We start from the raw sequence: 12,712 nt of genomic DNA, 5'->3' as shown, positions 1-12,712 counted from the left end.
AAAGGAAAAAGGCCTTTGTGGTTTGTTTTTATTTATATTTAATGATGATCGGACTGGAGAAAGAGCTTCTAAGTGGTCAAAGTAACCCCACACTTATCCAAAGAGGGCTCGATTAACGCTGATGGCTGTCTCCACTTAATGCTTTTGAGATTGTTTCGTCTTTCTTTATTATTATTATTATTATTGTTTATTTCTTAGCAGACGCCCTTATCCAGGGCGACTTACAATTGTTACAAGATATCACATTATTTTTACATACAATTACCCATTTTTACAGTTGGGTTTTTACTGGAGCAATCTAGGTAAAGTACCTTGCTCAAGGGTACAACAGCAGTGTCCCCCACCTGGGATTGAACCCACGACCCTCCGGTCAGGAGTCCAGAGCCCTAACCACTACTCCACACTGCTGCCTTTCTTTCTTTCTTTCTTTCTTTCTTTCTTTCTTTCTTTCTTTCTTTCTTTTCTACGCTTTTTATTTCTCAAAACAATGTATTTTTGCAAGTTTTGTAGCGCACGTGTTTTTATTTATGGATGTTTGTTTCTATTGAAGATGCCTTTTTGAGGAACCGTTTCCCCAAAATCCAGTTTGGATCTGGAACCCAGCTGCGTTTTTAATGGGATTCACGTGCATTGACTGTTTTTTTTTTTAAATAGTTTGTAAGACATACTTCACTGGACAAAAGTGTTTGCATCATCACCCCCTTATAGAATGAACTCATTTTGCTTCATAAAATCGAATGAAAACCTGCTGAATAATGTTCCCTTGTTAACATATTGAATTCCACACGCTCTATATAGAATGAACTCCCTCAGCTTCATAGAGTCCAATGAAAGCTGCTGAATAATGTTCCCTTGTTAACATATTGAATTCCACCCCCTCTATATTGAATGAACTCCCTCAGCTTCATAGAGTCCAATGAAAGCTGCTGAATAATGTTCCCTTGTTAACATATTGAATTCCACCCCCTCTATATAGAATGAACTCCCTCAGCTTCATAGAGTCCAATGAAACCTGCTGAATAATGTTCTCTTGTTAACATATTGAATAACACACCGCTTTGTAGTTTTCCAGATACTTAACGCAATACCGACAACAATCTGATATTTTAAAAATCAAACATGAAACACTGTACTGTTGCTATTACTGCTTCCGGCAGACTTTTCCAAAATCATGTTGTAGTTTTTTTCGATTACACGACGTTAAATAAAATATCTAAATTATGTTCATATATTTGTTTTTTTTTGTTTGTTTGTTTTTTTAAACGATGTCTCAACTCTACAATTCTAGCTGATTCGACATTTTTGACCATAGCTGTTGGTAAATGCGACCTTAGAGCGCGTTAAGAGACACGTGACTGAACTTGCGCGCCAACATCAAATCACATGCCTACTTAAATTATTAATAATAATAATAATAATAATAATAATAATAATAATAATAATAATAATAATCCATAAATTGGATGTAATAAGGGCCGACGTGCCTTTGTTTCTCAAGCACCTCGTCTTTGAAATTAATTGACTTCCAACATAAAAAAACAGCCTCCTCGCAACCAATACAAATACATCATTTAAAAATCTGTTTGTGTATCTAATGCAGTATATGTGCAGCCCAGCCTGAATGGAGCTGGCCACTTAAATGTAAATAAATCGTAGCGCTAACAAAGCAGGCCTATCCCATTACATTACTTACAGTGAAAAACATTCTCACGCTGCCCAAGAGAGCCATTATTCCAATGCAGCTACGAGAGAAATATTTTCTATCGCCTGCCTGCCTGCAACCCCCTTCTGTTACTGTGTGTGTGTGTGTGTGTGTCTCAACACACAGACACACAGACACACACACACAATATACTGCTAGAGCGCTCTGCAGTGTTGAGAGGGGAGTTCTCTTTCCTATACTGTTAGAGCGCTCTGCAGTGTTGAGAGTGGAGTTCTCTTTCCTATACTGCTAGAGCGCTCTGCAGTGTTGAGAGGGGAGTTCTCTTTCCTATACTGCTAGAGCGCTCTGCAGTGTTGAGAGGGGAGTTCTCTTTCCTATACTGCTAGAGCGCTCTGCAGTGTTGAGAGTGGAGTTCTCTTTCCTATACTGCTAGAGCGCTCTGCAGTGTTGAGAGGGGAGTTCTCTTTCCTATACTGCTAGAGCACTCTGCAGTGTTGAGAGTGGAGTTCTCTTTCCTATACTGCTAGAGCGCTCTGCAGTGTTGAGAGTGGAGTTCTCTTTCCTATACTGCTAGAGCGCTCTGCAGTGTTGAGAGTGGAGTTCTCTTTCCTATACTGCTAGAGCGCTCTGCAGTGTTGAGAGGGGAGTTCTCTTTCCTATACTGCTAGAGCGCTCTGCAGTGTTGAGAGGGGAGTTCTCTTTCCTGTACTGCTAGAGCGCTCTGCAGTGTTGAGAGGGGAGTTCTCTTTCCTATACTGCTAGAGCGCTCTGCAGTGTTGAGAGTGGAGTTCTCTTTCCTATACTGCTAGAGCGCTCTGCAGTGTTGAGAGGGGAGTTCTCTTTCCTATATTGCTAGAGCGCTCTGCAGTGTGGAGAGGGGAGTTCTCTTTCCTATACTGCTAGAGCACTCTGCAGTGTTGAGAGTGGAGTTCTCTTTCCTATACTGCTAGAGCGCTCTGCAGTGTTGAGAGTGGAGTTCTCTTTCCTATACTGCTAGAGCGCTCTGCAGTGTTGAGAGGGGAGCTCTCTTTCCTATACTGCTAGAGCGCTCTGCAGTGTTGAGAGTGGAGTTCTCTTTCCTATACTGCTAGAGCGCTCTGCAGTGTTGAGAGTGGAGTTCTCTTTCCTATACTGCTAGAGCGCTCTGCAGTGTCGAGAGGGGAGTTCTCTTTCCTATACTGCTAGAGCGCTCTGCAGTGTGGAGAGTGGAGTTCTCTTTCCTATACTGCTAGAGTGCTCTGCAGTGTTGAGAGGGGAGCTCTCTTTCCTATACTGCTAGAGCGCTCTGCAGTGTTGAGAGTGGAGTTCTCTTTCCTATACTGCTAGAGCGCTCTGCAGTGTGGAGAGTGGAGTTCTCTTTCCTATACTGCTAGAGCGCTCTGCAGTGTTGAGAGGGGAGCTCTCTTTCCTATACTGCTAGAGCGCTCTGCAGTGTTGAGAGTGGAGCTCTCTTTCCTATACTGCTAGAGCGCTCTGCAGTGTCGAGAGGGGAGTTCTCTTTCCTGTACCACCAAAGCGGTCTACAGTTTTGAATGGAGTTCTTCAAATAACCGGGTTTTAAGACACAACAGCTGAACCAGCATTCAAAACTCCCTTCCAGTAGCTGAACTAGTTTTTTCTCTCCCGGAGGGGTCGAGGGTGGGGTTGCTATAGAAACGGCTCTTGCGCGGTATACAATGCTGGACGCGCACGAAAACAGTTTGTCTGAGTTTCTGGAATCGTGAAACAGCGAGGGCAGGACTTTGTTAGCTCCTAGAGCTTCAGCGGGGCATCCAGGGTTATAGAATAGCTCAATTGAACAAAGCGCATCTCCTAAGCCCCCTCGCTCCCCTGCGGGAGCTAAAAGCAACCGGGACTCGCTTGAGCGTGTGAGCGCGCATCGCACACCGCCATTTGAACAAGGACTGTGAATGAATTCTGCTCACAGTTTGGCACGGATTCTGAGCTTAAAAAAAAGCCTTTCCTGTTGTCTAGTGTTCTGTCCCTCAGTCACTCTGAATAGGATTTAGTGTGATCTCCTAGCTCCCAGCTCTAACCGCTAGGCTACGCTGATCGCTGTCTTAAAAATCCTCCAAGAAAAAAATGGTAGTTTTAACTATAATTTGCATAAAGGAATGTGTTTACAGCCCTGGGTAAAAGTTTTGCATCACCTAGAATTTTAATATATATATATATATATATATATATATATATTATATATATATATATATATATATATATATATATATATATATATATACACACACAAAGCGGTGTGTAATTCATTAACGTAACATTATTCAGCAGGGTGATGCAAACTTTGAGCCAGAGCTCGCAATTTAGGATTTGAAAGACTTCAATCAAGTCAGTTTTTCCCCTTGCTTATTTTTTTTCCAGGCTGAAAGTTTCAATCCAGCGATGTGCTCCCCGGCTCGCGTCTCTAATGCGATTATAAAGAGCGTGAATGCAGCTCCCTGCTTGCGCTGCTCGATGCGTTGCTGTATGGTTAAAGAACCATTAGCGCTGATATTCCGAGCTCAGCTCAGCTCAGCAATCAATAACAGCAGTCTTTGTAGACCTGGACTTTCACCCCCTAGCTCTTATTAGCAGAACCGTTCACACAAGCTGCAAGAAATCAGGGTTTGTATATAAGACGTTTAAGAACTGGAGGGAGCACCCTTTCTCTTAGGGGGGTGAGGGAGGGAGGGAGGGAGCAGTTCAGTCTCCGTGCCTCAAGCCTGCACTGGACTGGAGGGAGCATCATTTCTCTTAGGGGGGTGAGGGAGGGAGGGAGGGAGCAGTTCAGTCTCCGTGCCTCAAGCCTGCCCTGGACTGGAGGGAGCACCCTTTCTCTTAGGGGGGTGAGGGGTGAGGGAGGGAGCAGTTCAGTCTCTGTGCCTCAAGCCTGCCCTGGACTGGAGGGAGCACCCTTTCTCTTAGGGGGGTGAGGGGTGAGGGAGGGAGGGAGGGAGCAGTTCAGTCTCCGTGCCTTCACTCTGTCATATATAAGCTCCAGGTTTTTACAGTAACACAACATTACACTTAAAATGACGCTGGAGACACTCTCTAAAAGGACTGAGAAATTATTAATATTACACGAGGCTTCATCAGACATGCAGGCGTAACATTTGACATTTAAGACAGCACGAGATGAACAAAAAGTTTTCGTGGCAATGTGACAGACAGGGCTGGAGAGAGTAATAATAAAAGAGAATTCACTTCTGCGGTTAACAAATTGAAGTTATGCTAACACTATAGTTAAAGAGAACATTTAAATATAAGGTAGATGTGATGTCAATTAAAAAAAATAAAATAAAATACAGTTAATTAATTTGCTGGCCACACTGCTACAGGTTCACAGTTATTATTAAAATTATATAATATATATATATATTTTTACTGTCTCCGACCTGGAAAAAAAATGAAGACTGAAACAGCGACGATCTCAGTTTTCTCTGATCTGGGCAAAGTGTTTTGCATCACACTGTAGAATTAACTAACCTTGCTTCATGAAATCTAATGAAAACCTGCTGAATAATGTGACGCTAATTATTGCATTACATACCGCTTGGTGTAATTTTCCATATACATATCTATCTATCTATCTATTATTATTATTATTTATTTCTTAGCAGACGTCCTTATCCAGGGCGACTTACAATTGTTACAAGATATCACATTATTTTTACATACAATTCCCCATTTATACAGTTGGGTTTTTACTGGAGCAATCTAGGTAAAGTACCTTGCTCAAGGGTACAGCAGCAGTGTCCCCCACCTGGGATTGAACCCACGACCCTCCGGTCAAGAGTCCAGAACCCTAACCACTACTCCACACTGCTATCTCTCTCTCTCTCTCTCTCTCTCTCTCTCTCTCTCTCTCTCTCTCTCTCTCTCTCTCTCTCTCTCTCTCTCTCTCTCTCTCTCTCTCTCTCTCTCTCTCTCTCTCTCTCTCTCTCTCTCTCTCTCCTCTCTCTCTCTCTCTCTCTCTCTCTCTCTCTCTCTCTCTCTCTCTCTCTCTCTCCTCTTTCGCGTTTAAAGCGTGCAAGCAGTGTGAGGCGGCTTGCTCTGCCCTCCCCTGTGTCACGGGAGTGTTTGATTTTCGAAGTTTTTCGAAGCCGCTTGCAGCTGACCCGGTGGGCCTTGGGGTTTGAGCGGGCCGGGGTAAGTGCCGCTTTCCCATTGGCGAGGCTCGCAGAGGGCGTGATGAATAGTTTCAGCCAGCCTCTGACAGCGCGGGCAGAGGAAGATGGATGGTGGTCGTGATTAACACAAGCCTGGAAACCTCACAGCTCTCTTGTCCCTTCTCCCCGAGCAAAAGCAAGGGATTGTCTTGATGCATTGAAACTTTTTATTAAACTCTGTTACACTGCCTCGTGCTAATCGCTAGCTTCACGTTGGCTTAGTAACTGCAGTCCTAGCGAAACTTACACTTCGAATTGAATTTTGCAGTTTTTAAAGCTCTCGTTCTGTCTGCCTGTCTTGATTTTGCACCGATCAGGGTCAGGGGTCATTTGTTGTTTTATCAATTCCCAATTCTTTAAAAAAAAAAAATCTAAGTTACATATGGTAATACATTTAAAATAAACGTTTATTTCACCTATTTGAGGGTTGTGAACTCCCTTTTCCCCAAACCCATCCCCATCCCCAACCCCAACCCCAACCCCAACCTCAATCCCAACTACAACCCCGACTCTAACCCCAAACCCCAACCTCAACACCAACCCCAACCCCAACCCCAACCCCAACCCCAACCTCAACACCAACCCCATCCCCATCCCCAACCCCAACCCCATCCCCATCGCCAACCCCAACCCCAACCCCATCCCCATCCCCATCCCCAACCCCAACCCCAACCCAACCCCATCCCCATCCCATCCCCATCCCCAACCCCAACCCCAACCCCAACCCCAACCCATCCCCATCCCCATCCCCATCCCCAACCCCAACCTCAACCCCAACCCCAACCCCAACCCCATCCCCATCCCCATCCCCAACCCCAACCTCAACCCCAACCCACAACCCCATCCCCATCCCCATCCCCATCCCCAACCCCAACCCCAACCCCAACCCCAACCCCATCCCCATCCCCAACCCCAACCCCAACCCCATCCCCATCCCCAACCCCAACCCCATCCCCATCCCCATCCCCAACCCCAACCCCAACCCCAGCCTCAACCCCAACCCCAACCCCATCCCCCTCCCCCATCCCCAACCCAACCCCCATCCCCATCCCCATCCCCAACCCCAACTACAACCCCGACTCTAACCCAAACCCCAACCTCAACACCAACCCAACCCCATGAGACACCATTAATATAAAATAAAAAGTCTACCGGAAGCCATCATAGTCGTACAGTATTTTACACTAGATTTGGGAATATCTCATTTTTTTAACTGGTCAGTATTTTTTTTTATATGTATATGAGAAAACTATACAAAGCGGGCGGTGGTGCGTAATTCAATATGCTAACATTATTCAGCAGGTTTCATTCGACTTCATGAAGCAAAACCAGTTCATTCTATCGAGAGATGCAAAACCTTGAGCCGTAGCGGTAGACTGACTAGTGATTACACAAATACATTATTGAGAAATGAAAGCGTTAGTACCGCTGGGTTTTCCACATGCGTTTCCTGACTAACTTTCCCTGACCCACGAGCAGTGATCAGAGGGCTGTGTTGATTTAGTGATCCATTACTGCAGCCCTCCTGTAATTCAGTCCTCTCTGCACATGTGGTTAGCAGGATATTGCCTGTACTCTATAAGCAAAGAGTGCCTAATGGTTGCTAGAGGGCTGCTATACCTATCCCTGGAGTGGATCAGACTCCACTTACAGCTCAGAGGTTGGCTCTTCATACACAAGCATCACGCTGGTTTTTAAAAGCTGAGCGATGACTGATATCTATATATATCTCTCTCTCTCCCCTCCCCCACCCCCATCACTCTTGTTCTTGTGATTTAATCTAACTTTATGACTTTAATTGCTGTTCCCTTTAAAAAGCCCCCGTTGGGATCCCATTATTGCGGCAGCCCCAGCTTGCAGAAACATCAGCAGACCACAGCGTTACCAGAACGCTTCCCAATGCATTAGGAGCACTGCCCAGCACTTCATAGACTGTGGTCCTGGTTGCACACGGCCAGTCTCAGATGGTGCAATGGATTAACAGTGTGTGTTGGGAAATCGCATTGGCAGGGCTTGTAGCTCGCACTAGACCACAGCACCCCACTCCTGGGGTTCAGAACTCCCCTCAATGAAGTCTATTATTATTATTATTATTATTATTATTATTATTATTAATATTGAAATGATCAGGAGCCAGGAGTTTGAGCAGGGTTAGAAACTCACACTAGCCCTGCTGCTGCTAAACCCAGTCCTGGGGTTCAGAACTCCCTTCAGTGAAGTCTATTATTATTATTATTATTATTATTATTATTATTATTATTATTATTATTATTATTATTATTATTATTATTATTATTATTATTAATAATAATAATAATAATAATAATAATAATAATAATAATAATAATGAAATGATCAGGAGCCAGGAGTTTGAGCAGGGTTAGAAACTCACACTAGCCCTGCTGCTGCTGCTGCTGCTGCTGCACCCAGTCCTGGGGTTCAGAGCTCCCCTCAATGAAGTCTATTATTATTATTATTATTATTATTATTATTATTATTATTATTATTATTATTATAATAATAATATTGAAATGATCAGGAGCCAGGAGTTTGAGCAGGGTTAGAAACTCACACTAGCCCTGCTGCTGCTGCTGCACCCAGTCCTGGGGTTCAGAGCTCCCCTTAGTGAAATCTATTATTATTAAAACGTTCAGTGTTATTTCCCACTCAGAAGAAAATTGCACTAAAGACAATCTGTTAAATAGCTTTGAGAATCTAGCTCTTAATTTCAAGCTAAAAGCCTCGACTTGAGCTGCCGTGATTCCATTATTATTATTTGAGAGCCAAGAGCTGTGCAACAAAAGTTTACTCCTCCGAACACTCCCCTCCCTGCAGGCTGCGCATCGCAGTGGACGAGAGAAGCTACACTGGGCCCCTCCCCCCAGCCTGTGAGTGGAGCTGGACCGCACGTTGCTGGTCCCAGGGGTCAATCCTGCCTTGCCTTGCCTGTCCTGCCTGGCATTCTCTTTAAAGAAGCTTTTTCTGCAACAGCTGAGCAACACTCTGGCTCACGTCTTCCTTACTCATGGAGGGAAGAGGAGAGGGAGTCCTGGGCTAGCTGACTGCGAAAGGGGAAAGCTACGAAGACACGCAAACACACACACACACACACACACACACACACAGCCATGGCTTTGGGATCAGTGGCCCGGAGGTTGGCAGTATTGGCACTGCTAGCCTTGGCAGTGCCACTGGGTTATGGGTGCCCAGATACCTGCAGATGCTCCACTACTTCGGTGCAGTGTTTTGAGCCTGACACCATCAGCAGTGTCCCGGCTCTCTCTCTGAACAGCAGCGAGAATATCACAGATATGTAAGTGCTTCTCTCTTTGTTTGGTTTATCTTGGTACAGGTGGGATCGCGATTGAGTTTTCCCTGCAAGCTTTGATTTAGTCCTCTACCAGTTACTCTCTTATCTGTTTGGAGAGATCTGTAAAAGTGACTGCAGGGTAATGCAATGGCATCATTTATTACAGCTCTAGAATTTTAGGATTGAGACACTATATGCAAATAATTGAGATCTTTTATTTAACATCATGTAATCAAAGAAACTACAAAATGAGATTGCTTACAGTATTTCATCTTAGATTTCGAATGTCACAGTTTTCAATTGTTGTTCAGTTTTTTTGTTGTTAAGTATATGGAAAGCTATAAAAGCAGCGGAGTGTAATTCAATATGTTAACGTCACATTATTCAGCAGGTTTCATGAAGCACAATTCATTCTATAGGGGGATGCAAAATTTTGTCGAGAATGGATCCGTTCTCAAAGCTAAACTCTAAAGCAAAAACCTTATTAGCAAATTATAGCTAAAAAGACACCTGATGAAGTTACCATGTTTAATTCAGGGGCTAAAGTGGTTTCTGAATTTTTTTTTTTTTTTTAAATAGCAAAAAGTATTTTACCTTTCAGACAAGAATTATGCTGATGATCATGGCAACACTGTACTAATTGCTGTGTATTTTTTATAATAGTTACTGAACAAACACACATGTAGTTAGACATCATCACAATGTCCTTATGCATAGTTACAATCTACTTTTTGCATATAACCCTGATGCTGAATCATTAGGATCCATTAGGAATTTAAAAACCCAACGGTGTGGTGGTCCAGTGGTTAAAGAAAAGGGCTTGTAACCAGAAGGTCCCCGGTTCAAATCCCACCTCAGCCACTGACTCATTGTGTGATCCTGAGCAAGTCACTTAACCTCCTTGTGCTCCCGTCTTTCGGGTGAGACGTAGTTGTAAGTGACTCTGCAGCTGATGCATAGTTCACACACCCTAGTCTCTGTAAGTCGCCTTGGATAAAGGCGTCTGCTAATAAACAAAGTTTTGAGATTAACCAGCTCCTGGAAAATGGACGAGCACTGCCGGGCTGAATGGCTTCCTCCCGTTCGTAGACAGGGGTTAGAAAAAAGTTTACAAAAATCCTAACAGTGTAACAGAGAAGCTCAGCTCAAATTAGCTGCAGTACGTTCTGAACAGTAAGGCTTTTTATTGGCACCAGACAGTAATTATTGTGGGAAACAGTCTAGCAGCTAAGTGACCGGGGTCTTGCGAGGAACAATTAGAATCAATTATACCTCGCCTGGGGGAAATTGGTGAGCTTCAGAGTTTTATTTTCCCCCAGTGTGGCCAACCTCAGAAATTCTTACAAGTGCGTCAAAGTTCACTGGGTGGTTGTGGATCGCATTGGGGTTTTGTTTGCAAGAAACACATTGATGTAAATCTCCTTACAGATAAAATCCGGGTTAGAAGGAGAGGCAAACATGAATTGTTTTATTATGAATTTTTAAAAAAAGCCATGCAACTTTATATGTTTATTTAGCAGAACGACCCTTTATCCAAGGTGACTTACAGAGGTCTAGGGTGTGTGAACTATGCATCAGCTGCAGAGTCACTTACAACTACATCTCACCCGAAAGGGGGAACACAAGGAGGTTAAGTGACTTGCTCTGGGTCACACAATTAGTCAGTGGCTGAGGTGGGATTTGAACCGGGGACCTCATGATTACAAGCCCTTTTCTTTAACCACTGGACCACACAGCCTCCACAGACTTCAGACTTGCGTCTTGTGTGTCGACGCAGGGGGGAACATGGTTCTGTTTTCGGTGACTCCGATAAAGCAGAAAAAGAAGGAAAATAATGTAAAGAAAATTTCTTTAAATGTTGCCACAGTATCGGTAATTTGTTTTCACGCAGTTACATCGAAAACCAGACCGACCTGGTGAATTTTAACAGCATTGGAGCTGAAGAACTACGGAGAGCTGAGAAACTTGTAAGTGATTGTATATTTATTTTCTTTTGTGGTCTATGTAGCTGCGAAGGTGTTACATGTTTGAAAATAAGGTTCAGGATGGTTCACAATCAGAAGCCACTAGTCTTGTCCTGACTGTGTTTGTGGCTGAGTGGACAGAACACTACACTGGGTGATAGAGAGGGCTTGACATATACTATCTGTTTAGCTGCAGCATATAAATCCATGTGACTCAGATCTTTCACTCCTCCAAGATTAAATCCAGAGATGACAGACAAGACAAGGAGATACCTTTTATTGGCTAAACAATAATAATCAACAAGCTTTCAAGACCTCCAAGGTCTCTTCATTAATAAGGCGGTTTCATTAGTTGTTGCCTCCACAACTCTTACAGCTGCAGCTGTGGGATATTGAAGAGCGTCTATTTAAGATTTAGAAATCCAACCGCCCAATCCTGTATTGAAATGATGCCCAACACCACAAAGACTTTATTTCAATAGAGGATTTGTGCAACGCTCAATGCAAACCTCTCTGAATAGCTCTTAATTCCTCAGAGCAGTTAAATGCATGCTTGCTGGGGCTCGTTTGTGCAGGATCGCACCCGGTCCCAGAGCCAGTATCTTTTTTGTTTGACAGATGAGAATTAGGCCGATGCAGTTTGCAAACAATGAACAGTATGAAAAAAAAACTAAAACTAAATTTTTTGTTTTTTTGGTTTTGTTACAAAAACAAACTCCACCTGCATGTTGCTTCTTAACCCTCCTTGTATCTCATGGGCTCATCCTGGTTCGATAAATGCATGTGAAAATGTGAAACTTGCTCATCAGTGTTGCTTTTGCCTCCCCGCCCGCAGGACGTTACTCTGTGTGGGCTGTCGTACATCGCGGGGAGCGCCTTCAAACACAACCCCAAGCTTCAATACATGTAAGTCAGGAGAAACACTATACCCTGCCCACCTCCCAGTCCCTCTCCTTCAACCACTAGGCCACACTGCTTCCTCCTTCCCAGTCCCTCCTCAGCTCCACTAGAGCCACACTGCTTCCCTCCCTCCCAGTCCCTCCTCAGCTCCACTAGAGCCACACTGCCTCCCTCCCTCCCCAGTCCCTCCTCAGCTCCACTAGAGCCACACTGCTTCCCTCCCTCCCAGTCCTCCTCAGCTCCACTAGAGCCACACTGCCTCCCTCCCTCCCAGTCCCTCCTCAGCTCCACTAGAGCCACACTGCTTCCCTCCCTCCCAGTCCCTCCTCAGCTCCACTAGAGCCACACTGCCTCCCTCCCTCCCAGTCCCTCCTCAGCTCCACTAGAGCCACACTGCCTCCCTCCTCCCCAGTCCCTCCTCAGCTCCACTAGAGCCACACTGCTTCCCTCTTTCCAGTCCCTCCTCAGCTCCACTAGAGCCACACTGCTTCCCTCCCTCCCAGTCCATCCTCAGCTCCACTAGAGCCACACTGCTTCCCTCCCTCCCAGTCCCTCCTCAGCTCCACTAGAGCCACACTGCTTCCCTCCCTCCCAGTCCCTCCTCAGCTCCACTAGAGCCACACTGCTTCCTTCCCTCCCTCCCTCCCCCCCAGTCCCTCCGGCCGCGATGTGCCGAGCACGCACAGCGAGGAATGAAGACAACATGTTTATC

This window comes from Acipenser ruthenus, chromosome 35 (genome assembly GCF_902713425.1).
Source record: "Acipenser ruthenus chromosome 35, fAciRut3.2 maternal haplotype, whole genome shotgun sequence".
NCBI lineage: Eukaryota > Metazoa > Chordata > Actinopteri > Acipenseriformes > Acipenseridae > Acipenser > Acipenser ruthenus.
This window is presented reverse-complemented; position numbering follows the sequence as displayed.